The sequence below is a fragment of the Typopeltis vanoorti genome, chromosome 5 (genome assembly GCF_054136105.1).
Source record: "Typopeltis vanoorti isolate ZY-2024b chromosome 5, IOZ_Tvanoo_1.0, whole genome shotgun sequence".
Taxonomy (NCBI): domain Eukaryota; kingdom Metazoa; phylum Arthropoda; class Arachnida; order Uropygi; family Thelyphonidae; genus Typopeltis; species Typopeltis vanoorti.
This window is the reverse complement of record NC_143553.1, coordinates 61,869,648-61,883,372: the sequence shown is the minus strand read 5'-3', so window position 1 is coordinate 61,883,372 and position 13,725 is coordinate 61,869,648. Positions and strand designations below refer to the sequence as shown.

Genomic DNA, 13,725 nt, shown 5'->3' with positions numbered 1-13,725 from the left:
GTCAACATTGTTAAATGATTTTCAGTAGTTGTAAATAAAACTTTGATGTGTTACTCTTCTGCCTTGTAGGTTTTGATAAATTCACCCACATTTGCAAACATTTCTAATTTTTGTTGCTTTATCTTTTTGTTCCATAACTCTAGTTTTTCACAAAAAGTATTAACTTTGTCACTCATCTCTAAGATATGTGTATTTTTTCCTTGGAGTTGCAGGTTTAATATATTTAGTTTCTCGAATATGTCCACCAAGTAGCTCAATTTCATCACAAATAAGTGGTCTCTGCTTCTTTGCGATTTTCCTCTTCCAAGAAGATTGCTATTTCGTCTCTTAATTTGTAAACATTTTCCATGTGATAACCATCTTGTCTCACAGTAAAATAGTAACACTGAATGTTCCACTCCAGCCATGTTTTTGCAAAGTTCAGATAACAGTCTTGATTTTAAGGGTCTCATTTTTATATAATTCACCACAGTTATAACTGTTGTTAACATAATGTTTAGACGAGGACTCATTTCCTTTGCGGCAAGAGATTCTTTATGAATCATGTAATGTGTCCAATTACTTTGTGGGTATTTTTCCCTCACAAGGGGTTGTAAACTTTTAAACCTTCAAGAAATAACTCAAGCACCATCAGTGCAAATTCCAACACAATTTTTACACTGTATGCTTGGCTTGCATATAAAATTGTCCAATATTTTGAACAATTCAGGTGCTGTGACTCTTCTTTCTATTGGTTTATAAAACAATAACTCTTCAACTGCTGATAATCCATTGCAAAATTGAACATAAGCAATTAAATAACAATCCTCGTCGCCATCTGTTGCCTCGTCAAGCTGAACTGAGAATAATTGGTCAAAGCTTCAACAAAAGTTGTTACTGCATATCTCCTCATATATCATCAATTCACTGAGCAACAGTATCATATAGGTTTTCTCAGATAGTGTGGGGATTTTTGCACCTAGCTATTTTATATGCAACATTGTAAGAAGCTAGTAAAGCTTTTTCATTTACAGACAAAGCGTTTTTAATGATAGATTTTTGCTTTTCAAAATATTTAAGTTTGGCAGCAAAGACCTCTCGAGGTTTGTTAACTCCTTACAAAATAGTCTATTACAGAATAGTCTATTACAGAACCTTAATGTGAATACATCTGTGGGATTGGATGGTATACCGGCACGGGTCTTGCGTGAAGCGGCTAAGGAATTATCAGTGCCCTTGACCATGTTGTTTAATATGAGTATCAGGTCTGGTTTAGTCCTGATGGCATGGAAAGAGGGGAAAATAGTTTCACTGCATAAAGGAGGATCCAAGACTATAGTGACAAATTACCGACCGATCAGCATATCAGGAGTCGTTGTCAAGGTCTTGGAGAAAGTAGTCAAGGGAAAAATACAGGAATGGATTGATGAAAATGAGATACTGTACAGGGGACAGCATGGCTTTGTGAAGGGTAGATCAAGCCTCAGTAACTTGCTCAAGTTTTATAACAAAGTGACGGCAGAACTGGATAAGGGAAATGGGTTTACGGTGATACTGCTGGACCTGGCAAAAGCATTTGACAGGATACCACATGGAATTCTAATCCATAAGCTACAACATATGGGAATGGATATAGGGTTGGTGAGATGGATAGGTGGGTGGTTGATGGAGAGATATCAAAGAGTAGTTTATTCAGGAGTGGAGTCCAAAAGACGGCCTGTGACTAGTGGTGTGCCACAGGGTTCTGTTCTTGGACCACTCCTGTTTAATCTGTTCATTAACGATATAAGGAAGGATCTAAGTGGAACAGTTCATTTGTTTGCTGATGATGCAAAGTTGGGTAGGGCGATAGTGAATGCAGAAGATGTCAAAGTCTTGCAGGATGACTTAGATAGATTGGAGTTCTGGGCTAAGGAGAATGGATGTCAATTTAATGTGACAAAGTGTAAGGTTATGCATTTTGGGGTGAAAAGATTAGCAGCAGTATACCACACTGGTGGAACTGTACTCCAAGAGATTGATGAGGCCAGGGACTTGGGAGTGTTGGTGGATAGGGAGATGAAGTTTAGGGGGCACATTGCAAAAGTAGCTAAAACAGCTCATCAACTCACTTGGTTGTTGAAAAATACCTTGACGAGCAGAGACAAGCAAGTTATTATACCTCTGTACCGAGCCCTGATAAGACCTCATCTCGACTACTGTGCACAGATTTGGTCACCTCGGTTCCTTCTTGATGGGGAGGAGGTGGAAAGAATCCAGAGGCGAGTGACTAAGATGATAGCAGGTCTATGGAATGAACCATATGAGAACAAGTTGAAGATTTGTGGGTTGCAGAAACTAGTTAATAGGCAGAAAAGGGGAGATATGATTGAGACATTCAAATTGCTAAAAGGATTCTATAAGATTAATTCAGAGGATATTTTTGAGATCAGGACTGGTGGTGGGAGAACTAGGGGATGCCTATGGAAGCTGGGCAAGAGGGTAGTTAGCAGGGGTGTTAGAGCTGGGTTCATTACTATTAGAGTGGTAAATGAGTGGAATAAGCTGTCAGAGTCTGTTGTGGGTGCTACGACAGTGAGCGAGTTCAAGGCAAGGTATGATAGATGCCGGGAGAATGTCAAATAGTTGTGTTGACATGGAGTTTAGGGCCTCCCTCGATGAGTCTAAGGACTCCCTGGAGTAGCCCGAAATAATAATAATAATAATAATAAAAATGTTTCCAAATGTCTTTTAAGTTTATTCAGTTTTATGCTATCAGCTGTCAAAATTTTCGAACAAATAACACACAGTGGTCTTTCTTCATCATTTACTTCAGTCTTTGTAAAACAGAAATCTAAATATTCTGTTTAGATTTAGAAAATATGCAGAATATTTAGAAATCTAAATATTCTGCATATTTTCTTGATTTTACTTTTGGAGTGATATTCCATGAACCCGAATTTGTTAATGTCTTAGTTCCACAGTCGTCAGATGCCTGCTTACATCCAATTAAAAATTTATCCATTTTTCTATGCTAGAAAAGATTGTTTTTATGCTGTGTGAATAAGAGTAAAGTAACGCTGAGCATCAACTTCTCACTGTTGCAGTGTTACTGCCATACAGCCAACCATGATGAAATCGCAAATGTTTCCGAAAAATCAATATGATTCAAGGATCTGTGTTGCGATGCCAGATCTATACAATTTTCAAAAGATTTGATGACGTATTTAAATTTGCATGAATATTTAAAAATTTTAATTAATTCCTACTTGTTTTTTTTTTTGTTTTGTTTTGCTAATTTTTTTTTGTTAATGTCTCAACACAAGAACTAATATTAAAAAATGGGGCACATATGAAAGAAGGTTGAGAAAAACTGCTTTAAATACAGGCTGGGTTTGCACTCTGGCATGGATGTTTGTAAATGTTTTATTGTTCATCAAAAGACCATCATTCTGCTTATTGAAAATTTAAATAGGCTTAAATAAGTACCATGTTTGTTTTCTAAAGCAGGGTTTCAAGATCACCTAACGTTTGATCCACTGACTAAAGTGTAAACCTTTCATGAGTAGGATCTGCATTAAAAACTGAGTTCTTAATTGCTATCATGGAAGAAAGGCAGTTCAGCAAGACAAGTCCTGTCGTCCGTTCTATTCCCATCAATGACTCCAAGTTACTTATGATCAAGGCTAAGTTAGTTTCGGACAGAGATAGCAGAGCAGGGCTTTTCTCCTATAAACATAAGCTAATAAAAAATGCTGCAGAATATGGAGATATGATTAATTACCATGACCTAGCAAAATAATTTTCCATGAAATCCAAGTTGTTTAGCTGTAACAAGCAGGTTAATCTAAATATGTGAATGGAGAAAGATGTTTGTTTGTTTGTCTGTCACTAACACTTGCAGAAATTCTGCAAGTAAAGATTATGTTAAAAGTTTCTCACACTAACAGCATCAAGTATTTGCAGAAGATTACTTCCTGACAAAAGATGAACCAGAAATGGACATGTGGACATAATTGGTATTATTCAGGTGAAATCCTGTTAAATAAATACAGAATGTTATTAATTATATGAAGAGCCAAAGGCTTCAATTCGGCAACATGAACTTATTTAAGTTAAGGGATATTACATCCCATATTGTTTCTTAGCCGAATAAGAAACTCAAAGAGTTTCATGCTGAATATAGAAACTATATATAAAGTTCGGTGATTCCAAGCATAAGCAAATAACTGGATAGTGCAGCATCTGACCCATTTGGTAGTGCAACACTGAGGCAACTCATAGAAAGGGTGGAGCAAGCTCCGATCCCTATTCTTGGTATTTACCCATAATGTGAACTTCTCTCATAATGTAGAACAGTAATACAGCTCCTAGGAGCTGTATTACTGTTCTACATTATGAGAGAAGGTCACTACCCAGACCGGTTTCAACCTTTATTGAGGTCTCATCAATGAGTAGGTAGACCTAGTTAATACCAAGTTTGTAGCGAACAGAACTTACATACCCTACTATGGGAATTGCCAAGAAGGTGTCCTAATAAATTACTAATTATAATTCTCATAGCAGGTATGTAAGTTCTAAGCCAGACTTTGTGTTTTTAAGTAAAGGAATCTTGAGCACGTTGCTCAAAAGCTTCCATATAAAAGTTAGCAATTGTGGGGAGGGGGGAGGAAATGGTGAGTGCATGGCCATGCCTTCTTTTTTGTAAGTAAAAAGTGTTTTGCCACACAAATTAGCCAGAACATAGTACATGTGCAAAGAGTGCTGTGATATTGGATGGGAATTTGTCCCATATAAGAAGAATTGTGTCACTGATTGAGTGACTGAATGATTTGTGAAAAGGACAGAGACATCAAAACTGATTAATAAATCATTTTTTTCCAGTGTAATGTCTTTAATTTTGTTTACACAGTGTTGTGCATTTTTAAGAGTATACTGTAATACCTGGAGTATACTGTATTCATTGCACTTGTAATTTGTCCTATATAAGTGAAACAGGATGCACAATTCCTATCTGAACATAAACAGCACATTAAATATAATAACCATGGTAAATCTTGCCTTTCTGATTGTGCCCTCCACATATAATTGACTGGAAAGGCGCCCGTTGTTTCTGTCACACCAAAATGCAGCATGAATGTAAATTTAAGCAGGCCTGTGATTAGGGTGGTTGACAAGAATGTCAACCACCCTAATCTTAACAATAATGATGGTCTAAAAATCCCAAGAATATGGAAAGCACATATTCTACCCACATAACCTTTTCGTATAAGAGTTGATTATAAATAGGGCTGTAAATAATACAGGATCTTAACTCTCACGTTAAATTAGGACACCACTTTTGCTATAATAAAACTATCTATAGGAATTTGTTCACTGATGATGTTATAAATAGAATATAGCTTTGATGTAGTTTTTTTTCCCCACTAGAGGTCAAGCAAATAGAATAATGGTTGATCAAATCATTGTCTCTTTGGCATACTGTTTGAAATGTAATATAGCTTATCTGTGTGTGTGTATAAGGCCGAAATGTCAGGAAATTAATGTAATTAATTCTGACAAAGTTGTAATCTCCATAATTTGTTTGAAATAAATGCTGATCACCATGTAACACTAAAGGAAAGGATATGCAGGTAACCCTCGTATAACGCAGATGTTAGGTTCTGTAGAAATGCCGCGTTATGCAAGTCTCAGATCACATAGAAAAAGTAGGGTTATGTTCCGAAATCATTTTAAATTATATAAACAACAATGACATATCCAACAAAAACTATTTTTATTTAATTCAGGTAATTCATGTAAATTAAGAAAACATAAACTATGAAACAAATAGATAGTATAAAAGTATAAAAATTACCAATTGTACTTAAAACTGCATTGCACATAATGCATAAATGTTTTAGGCAAAATAAAATAGTGCAAATTTTAATCTTTCATAGCATGAGGATTTGAGGATTGGTTAATAAACACTGGTTTTGTCATGTAATCACCTGATGCATTACTACAAAACAGTAGCGTAATTCTATCTTTAGAAACTTTGAATCCAGGAGCTGATCTTTCATTTTTCGAAATATAGGTGCATTTTTGCACTTTTTTCCAATATAACCCGGATTCATCCGCATTGAACACCTGGTCTGCACCATAAATGTTTATAAACTTTGAGAGTTTTTTGTTTAATAAGATTTCCATCCAGGAATTTTCATTTGAGGTGCAATCTTCTATCGAAATCATTAGAGATTTCTCCATTTTTCCATTAGAATATCGTGTATACGAGCAATGCGCTTTGCACTTATCATTGACCCAGCAATAAACACTTTCTCAGATTTTATGTTCATTTTTTTGTTTGATTGTTCGAAATGTTGATTCATTTAAATTCAAAGTCCCTGCAAAAACTCCTGGTTTTTCTCCATTTTCAACCAATCCAAGATTTTGAATATTTTTCTTTGAGAGAAATTTTGTTTTCAATGTTGGTTTTCCCCTTTCGTTGCAGTTTGTGGCCATTACTATAAAAATAATTTTTTACACAAAAAAAGCAAGCATTACATATTGTATGTAACTCACCAGAAAATAAAGTGCTCAGCTTGAGATGAACACACTTATGATTTTTAATGCACGTTCCTGGTAGAAACGAGGACAATTTTCAACAATAAACATTTTATACATTAAACAATTGAGGTACATGCGTGCTAAAGGGTATTTCCCCTAATATAAATTCGGTACTTATAATTACATGCAGGATACAGGCAGACACAAATTTAATGAAGATAAAATTTGATTTTTAAGTCGAGCGGTGAAAAACATATGAAAAGATAAAGGATTACTACAATTTGTAGACCGTGTTGTATAAGTACTGCATTCAACAAGGGTTACTACAATTTTAGTAACCCAATTTTAGTTTAGTCATATCGAAACCGGGTTATATAAGTAACGTGTTATATGAGGATTACTTGTATAGGATTTGAAATAGAAAGCAATTGTCATTACTATCAAGCAGAATAAAAATGGATAATGAGTACCATACTGAAAAGAAGAATATATATATATATATATATTAGAAAATTTTAAAAACAGTTAAAGTCAAGCAGATTTCAGAGGTGAACTGAAGAACCAACTATACAAATATATCCAAGAAAAAAAATGAATTTGATAAAAAGCACTAAATCTTTGAAGTCTCAGTGGAAAAATCTGAAGAAAATGCTTTAGGTTTTAGCTATACAGGCTTGTGATGAAGTTCTTTTCAAGGATAGAAAAATTCAGTAAACTGAATAAATTTACATGAAATAAGAGAGAAATTGCTCAAAACACTAAAAAGGTTATATACAAGACAATGTTCAAAGTAATTATGGATCTAAGAGTTGGGTTACAAATAAAATAGTTGATCCAAGACTAGAAACTGCAGATATGAGACTTCTGAGAAAAATTAGGAAAGTAAATACGTGCATCAGTGGCAATATCATATTGTTAGCATTCAAGAATGTGTGAGCAGAATTAATCTAATCTAAGGTGGTATAAGTCACACAGAGAAGAGAGGCAGGGTTTGAAAAACAGATAATAGCAAGATAGTAGGGAAAAGACAGAGATGAACACAGAGATGAATGATGCCAGGCAGAAGTACTCTAAAAGAGAGAAACATAAGATATGACAATACTGAAGTTACGACAAGTAGCATACTGATATGGAAAATTTCTGATAACAAGAGATTCATAATAATAATAATGTAACTTTAATCATGAATACTGTCATAATATCCTGTGCATTCTTTGAGGAAATATATCAGGTATCTGATGATGATGCATTGCTGACTACTGACTAGGCCTTAAGATTCAGACGAAGCACTTCTTTCAAGTATCCAATTATAGCAATCATTCACTGAAGTATTAAAACTACAAAATCAGCAGAGACATCTGCAGATTGCAAGAAGATTTTCAAGTTGAGAAGTTTCCTTTCTAAGAAAGGCGTACCCAACCTGGAAATTGTAGAAGAGTAGATAACTTTCTTGCAGCACTATTCAAAATATCATTGAAATGATATAAATAATGACCATAAAATAGATGCATGCTTAGTAAGAATGTTCAGTAATATTTCAACTATTCCTCAAGAGCAATGACAGGAGCACCCTCTATGAGGGTGGTCTGAAAAGTTCTCGGCCTCAGCCATAGATGGCAACACTATCGGCAAGATTTTTTTTCTAAGTTGGTACATCTATCACAAACATCAATGTGAAATTGCAAATCATTACTATCAATTAGTATCAATTGATAGTAATGATAGTATCAATTACTATCAAGTAGTTTGTTTTATACAGCTGTCTGAAGCAAAAGTGTTGTCTGTATCCTTGAAATGGATAAAATCGAGTATTGTGCGGTTTACAAAATTCTTTGTAAAAGAAGGTTTAATGCCAAAAGAAATTCATTCGAAGTTTATAAAAGTTTATAAAAAAAGGCACTCTTCTCCTTCATTTTTGAAAATTAAGAAATGAACTGCTGAGTTTAAACATGGCCATACCAGCCTTTAAGATGATCCACGTGAAGGACGTCCAAAAAGTGTAACAACACCAGAAATCATTGATCAAGTGCACGATATGGTATTGGATGACTGGTGAGTCAAAGTGCGTGAAATTTCTGAGACTATAGGCATTTCTTTCGCATTTTTGATCTGAAAAATGCACTCACATCAATCAAAATCTCTGAACAGTGCTTGGAGCGTTTTAACAAGATTAAAACTGATTTTGTACGTTGATTTATTACTATGGATAAGACTTGGATTCACCAGAATCCAAACAGCAGTCATAACAGTGGACAGAAACTGGTTGTTCAGTGCCAAAGAAGACAAAGTCGGTCCCATCAGCAAGAAAGGTCATGGCATCAGTGTTTTGGGATGCTAAAGACATTTTGTTTATTATCTTGAAAAGGATAAAACAATAACCAGAGAATATTATTCCAATCTTTTAACCAGACTAGACCAAAAAATTTGTGAGAAAAGACCCGGTTTGCAGAAGAAAAAAATCATCTTTCATCAGGACAATGCACGTGCCCTCAAAAGTGTTTTGGCAATGGGAAAATTAAGGGATCTGCGCTATAAATTGTTGGAACATCCATCCTATTCCCCAGATTTGGCACCATCTGACTTCTATCTCTTCCCAAAACTAAAACTCTTCCTTGCTATCGGTGTTTTTCTTTGAATCAAGGGGTGACTGCAGCTTTAGAGGGGTATTTTGCAGATCTTACTGAGAACCACTAAAGGGATGGGATAATGGTGCTGGAGCATCACTAGAATAAATGTATTAGTCTTAAGGGAGATAATGTTGAAAAATAAAAATAATTTTGAAATTATAAATTTGTTTTTTCATTGTTAGCCTGAGAACTTTTCAGACGACCCTCATATTTTGGGTTACTTCCTCTCATCAAAACATCACAACATCACTATTAGCCTTCACTGTGTTTACACATTGAGGATTCCATGACTACACAATGAAGCTAACTATGCCACTGCTCTGTCAGCTTGGAATTGCAACATTCTCAACATTAAATTGACACTCATTAACTTTTGCCCATACTGACAGTCGATTTAAATCATCCTGCAAGCTCTCCACATCACCTTAATTACCTAATTTCACATCATCAGCAATTTTTGAAAACCTGAAGGTTGTGGTCATTGGGGAAGACTGTTCCAAAAACCTGAGGTGTGAGAAGTTGGTTTGATGAGTTTTCACTTGAACTGCAAACAGATGTCAACTGGCAGCTGCATGTGTTCATATGTGAATATGGGAAAATGGAGGAATTGTAGAGGCCAGTTCAAAGGAGGTACCCATGAAAATAATTGTAGAAGAGACATAACACAGTAACAGAATATCCATGGGAAAGTGACTGGAGGGGAGGCAGTGCAGGAGGGTTATCAATCAAGTGAACTGCTTGCTTCTATATACAATCAAGCATTCTGAGGAAAGTTTTAGGTGCACCACTCCAAATGTGGGAAGAACAGTATTCTAAGTTTGGGTGGATTTGAGATTTATAAAGTGTCAGGAGTTGAGCAAGAGAAAAGTGCTGTTTGGAAAGGAAAAGAATACCAAGTTTTTTGGAGGATGAAAAACCTATGGACTTGATGTGCCCATGCCAGGATAGATTGGATGTGAGAGTTAACCCCAAGAAGTGAAAATTGGTGCTTACTGAAGAAAGGAACATTATCAAAAGTGAGGGAGAGAGTGGAATGGTCTTTCTTTCTAGAAGACAGGACTGTGTTTTGGTGGCATTCAAATTCACCAGATTCCTCACTCCAACTGAGAATAGAAAGGAGATCAGTGTTAAGAGAACTGGCTAAAGAAGATCTTGAAGCATGAGTTACCTGAGCACTCCAAGGTTTTGAAAAAGAAAAGAGACATTCCATTTTGGAAAAGAAAATTGGAGAGTACTGTTGTCAGTTTTGCTAATGACAGTACTCTCCACTTCTCTTTTTATATATATCATTAATGTCATCATTATGTATATCATAATGTATAGGAGGAAGAGCATAAGTAATGGTACTGAGATATCAAGAGTGACCACTTGAGTTTCTCTGAACTTTTCCATGGCTTGCATTCCAAAGGCAAATGAGGTTAGCAAAGGCAGTCTGCTGTGGAACAAGAATTGTAGAATTCATACTGATGATCACTAAGTAATTGGTGGGTCTCCAAGTAGTGAAGCAGTTAGCTATTAATGACCTTTTCCATTATTTTTGAGAGTATTGAGGTCAGAACAATGGGCCAATAGTTTGATGCTAACTTTTATTTCCTTTTGGGGAACAGATGGAAAAAAGCTTGCTTCCAGGCTGTGGGGTAGATGCTAGTGAGTATGACAGCTTGATAAGGCAACACAGGACAGGTGCAAGTTCTAGAGCACAAGCTTTCAAACTGGAAAAATACCATCAGGGCCAGGAGAAAACTTATTGGTATTAAGGCTGCTAAGGAATTTTCTGGTGAAATTTCAGAGGAGGCACACTGTGGATAGTTTGTGGAATGGTACGAAGAATACTTAGTCATCAATATGAGAGTTAGAGCAAAAAGCTGATGCCAGAAGGTCTGTTTTTTCTTCAGGGGATATTGCCATAATACCATTAGAATGTGACAGGTGGAACATGGAAGGACAGAAGTTGCATCCTACAGCCTTGGCAAGTGACCAAAGGGCATGAATGCCATTAGGACAGGAGACAAGCTTAGTGCAGCGTTAGCATTTACAAAGTATGCTTTAGATTTGTTGATAGTTTTTTTTTATTTATTTTATTTTATTATTATTTTTGCAGTTGTTATGAGTTGTAATGCAGTCTGAGTGAGAGGCTGGAGTTTTTAACTGGAACCATTGGGCATATGTTGATTTTTTTATTTGGAGAGGTTGGACACAATTGTTGGAGAACCAGGGTTTGGACAAAGGTAGAAGATTTTAGTGGAGTGGAGAATAAAAGCATTCATCCCAGTGAGAATAATTTCTGTTATTAGATCAGAGCATATGCTAGGAACAGAAGCAATAACACAGACCTGCAATGGAAAAGTTGTCTGAGAAGTAATAATTGATTCTTATAGATTTTTAGGTGCTGAGTTCAGAAAAAATAGTAAAAAAATTTCATCACCCATCAATTTTACTCAATTTCTAATTTTATCATTTTTATTATAAAAATGATAAATTTTTATATAAAAGTGTAAGCCTGCTGAGATAAATATTTATTGTCTCTTTCTAGACTATGGCTATTTTTTGGACTGGAATATGGAGAGGAGAGACCATGAATCCAACCGTTGCTTAAAATGGAAGTTTTTATGTGGTTTAGTTTGTATTTGGAGATTTTTATTATTATTACATGACACCTCCAGGGAGTCCGAAGACTCATCGAGAGAGGGCACCTACTCCACAACTCTTCATCGACACCACTCAAATCCACCAACTACAACTATACCAACGGCATCTATCGCCCATCATCACCACCACCACTAGTATTTTCACAGACAATCACAAACATCCATGCCCATGGTGGGATTCGAACCCGCAGCCTTTTGGCTGGAGAGCAGATACGCTAACCACTCAGCCAACCAAGTCGGCACTTTTTATAATAATATTTATAAAATTTATAATAATTTTCCCTCTAAGTAGAAATCGTTTGCTTAATATCAAAGCTGGTATGGTATGAATAGTATTTGGATTTAAATTCAGTTGGTATTTATTTTCATTCTCCTTTATTTACAGCTAATTAGTTGTATAAGCGCTTTTTTGAAGTGCCTTTTTATGATAAATAAAGAAATTTCCATGAAACTTCTCAATCTTAAGATAGGAGAGGGAGGGAGGAATGCAGATAAAAATGCAGGTGGCTACTTTGAATCTGATTTGCCGAGATAACGGATGACTTTCCTGTTGTCACACACACATTTTCTTGTGTGATTCTTTAGTTGAACTTTAGTCATTGACTACTAAGGTTATCATATTTCTCAAAGTTTTCACCTGAACTTTTTTCACAGACCGATTTAAACAACTTGGTCAGAGATTTGGGTCTTCCTAAGGAATCTGCAGAACTGCTGGGCTCGAAACTAAATGAAAAGAATTTGTTAGCCCCTGGCACTTCTTTCTCATTGTTAAGATATAGAGAAAGAGATTTTCTTCCTTACTTTTCAGAAGAAGGTGATTTAGTTTACTGTAGTGATATTCCCAGACTGATAAGCAAATTCAACATAAAATATGAAGTCATCGATTGGAGGTTGTTTAATGAGAAGATTGAATAAATATTTAGAGAGAAGGTATGGGAAGAACTTATGCCATCTAGTACCAGACAGTTTGGCACACCATATAATTGAGGAATAATAGGATGTCCTGATTTGCTTTTTAATATTCTCGGAGAAGCGAAGTTATGTATGTGTGTATGTTAAGACCATTAATTTGAATATGTGAGGGCCAAGCAGTATCACATTCTGTTTCTAAATAATTGGAAGTGTTTGACAGGATATAGGAGATTTTGGCTCATAGTCAATGCTGCTTAAAATAAGTAGCATTTCCTTGTCTGCTTTGTGGGTGATTATGTCTTTATTAGTATTATTATGCAAACTTTAAGGGATTTCCCATTCCAATGAAGAGACACTTCTTCTTGGGAGATTAGTACACAAGTAAAAAAGGTGCAGTAATTAGTCTAGTGTTTGAAGCCTGCTGAGATAAATATTTATTGGCTCTTTCTAGACTATGGCTATTTTTTGGACTGAAATATGGAGAGGAGATACAATGAATCCAACCTTTGCTTAAAATGGAAGTTTTTATGTGGTTTAGTTTGTATTTGGAGATTTATAATAATTTTCCCCCTAAGTAGAAATGGTTTGCTTAATATCAAAGCTGGTATGGGAGTTATTTTTATTTTTTTTATTTTTTATTTTTTGATAAATGGGCCCTGCAGCTACAGCTATCTATTTGTAGGTGTTCTTGAAATGATGTTTTTGAAAATTCCAAGCATATGGAGATAATGAATTGACCAAAATACTATATTATAGGCTTGCAGTTCAGTAGTAAATAGCTCTCTTATCTAATTGTTTGAATTTGGACACATAATAGAGTGAAACTCTCTTGTAGATACTTTGGAAGAAGTGAACTTTCACTTTTATCCTTAAAAAGTGAATAATAAAATTTAGGTAGAATAATAAAATTTTCTCTAAGTTCTTTTTAAAAAAAAATGTCAGAACGTGATACCTTTTTTTTCTTTGTCTGTCAGCCAAGACTACATACCATTGAAACAAACTAAGAACCTAAAAATCTATTAAGATTTCACTTC

At 35.3% G+C, this 13,725-nt stretch overlaps 1 protein-coding gene across 2 annotated transcripts in view; it reads right to left on the bottom strand.

The window, feature by feature from the left end:
- The window catches only part of LOC150106468 (cytosol aminopeptidase-like), a 245,362-nt gene that overhangs the window by 216,453 nt on the left and 15,184 nt on the right, over window positions 1-13,725 (bottom strand). The window lies entirely within an intron of this gene.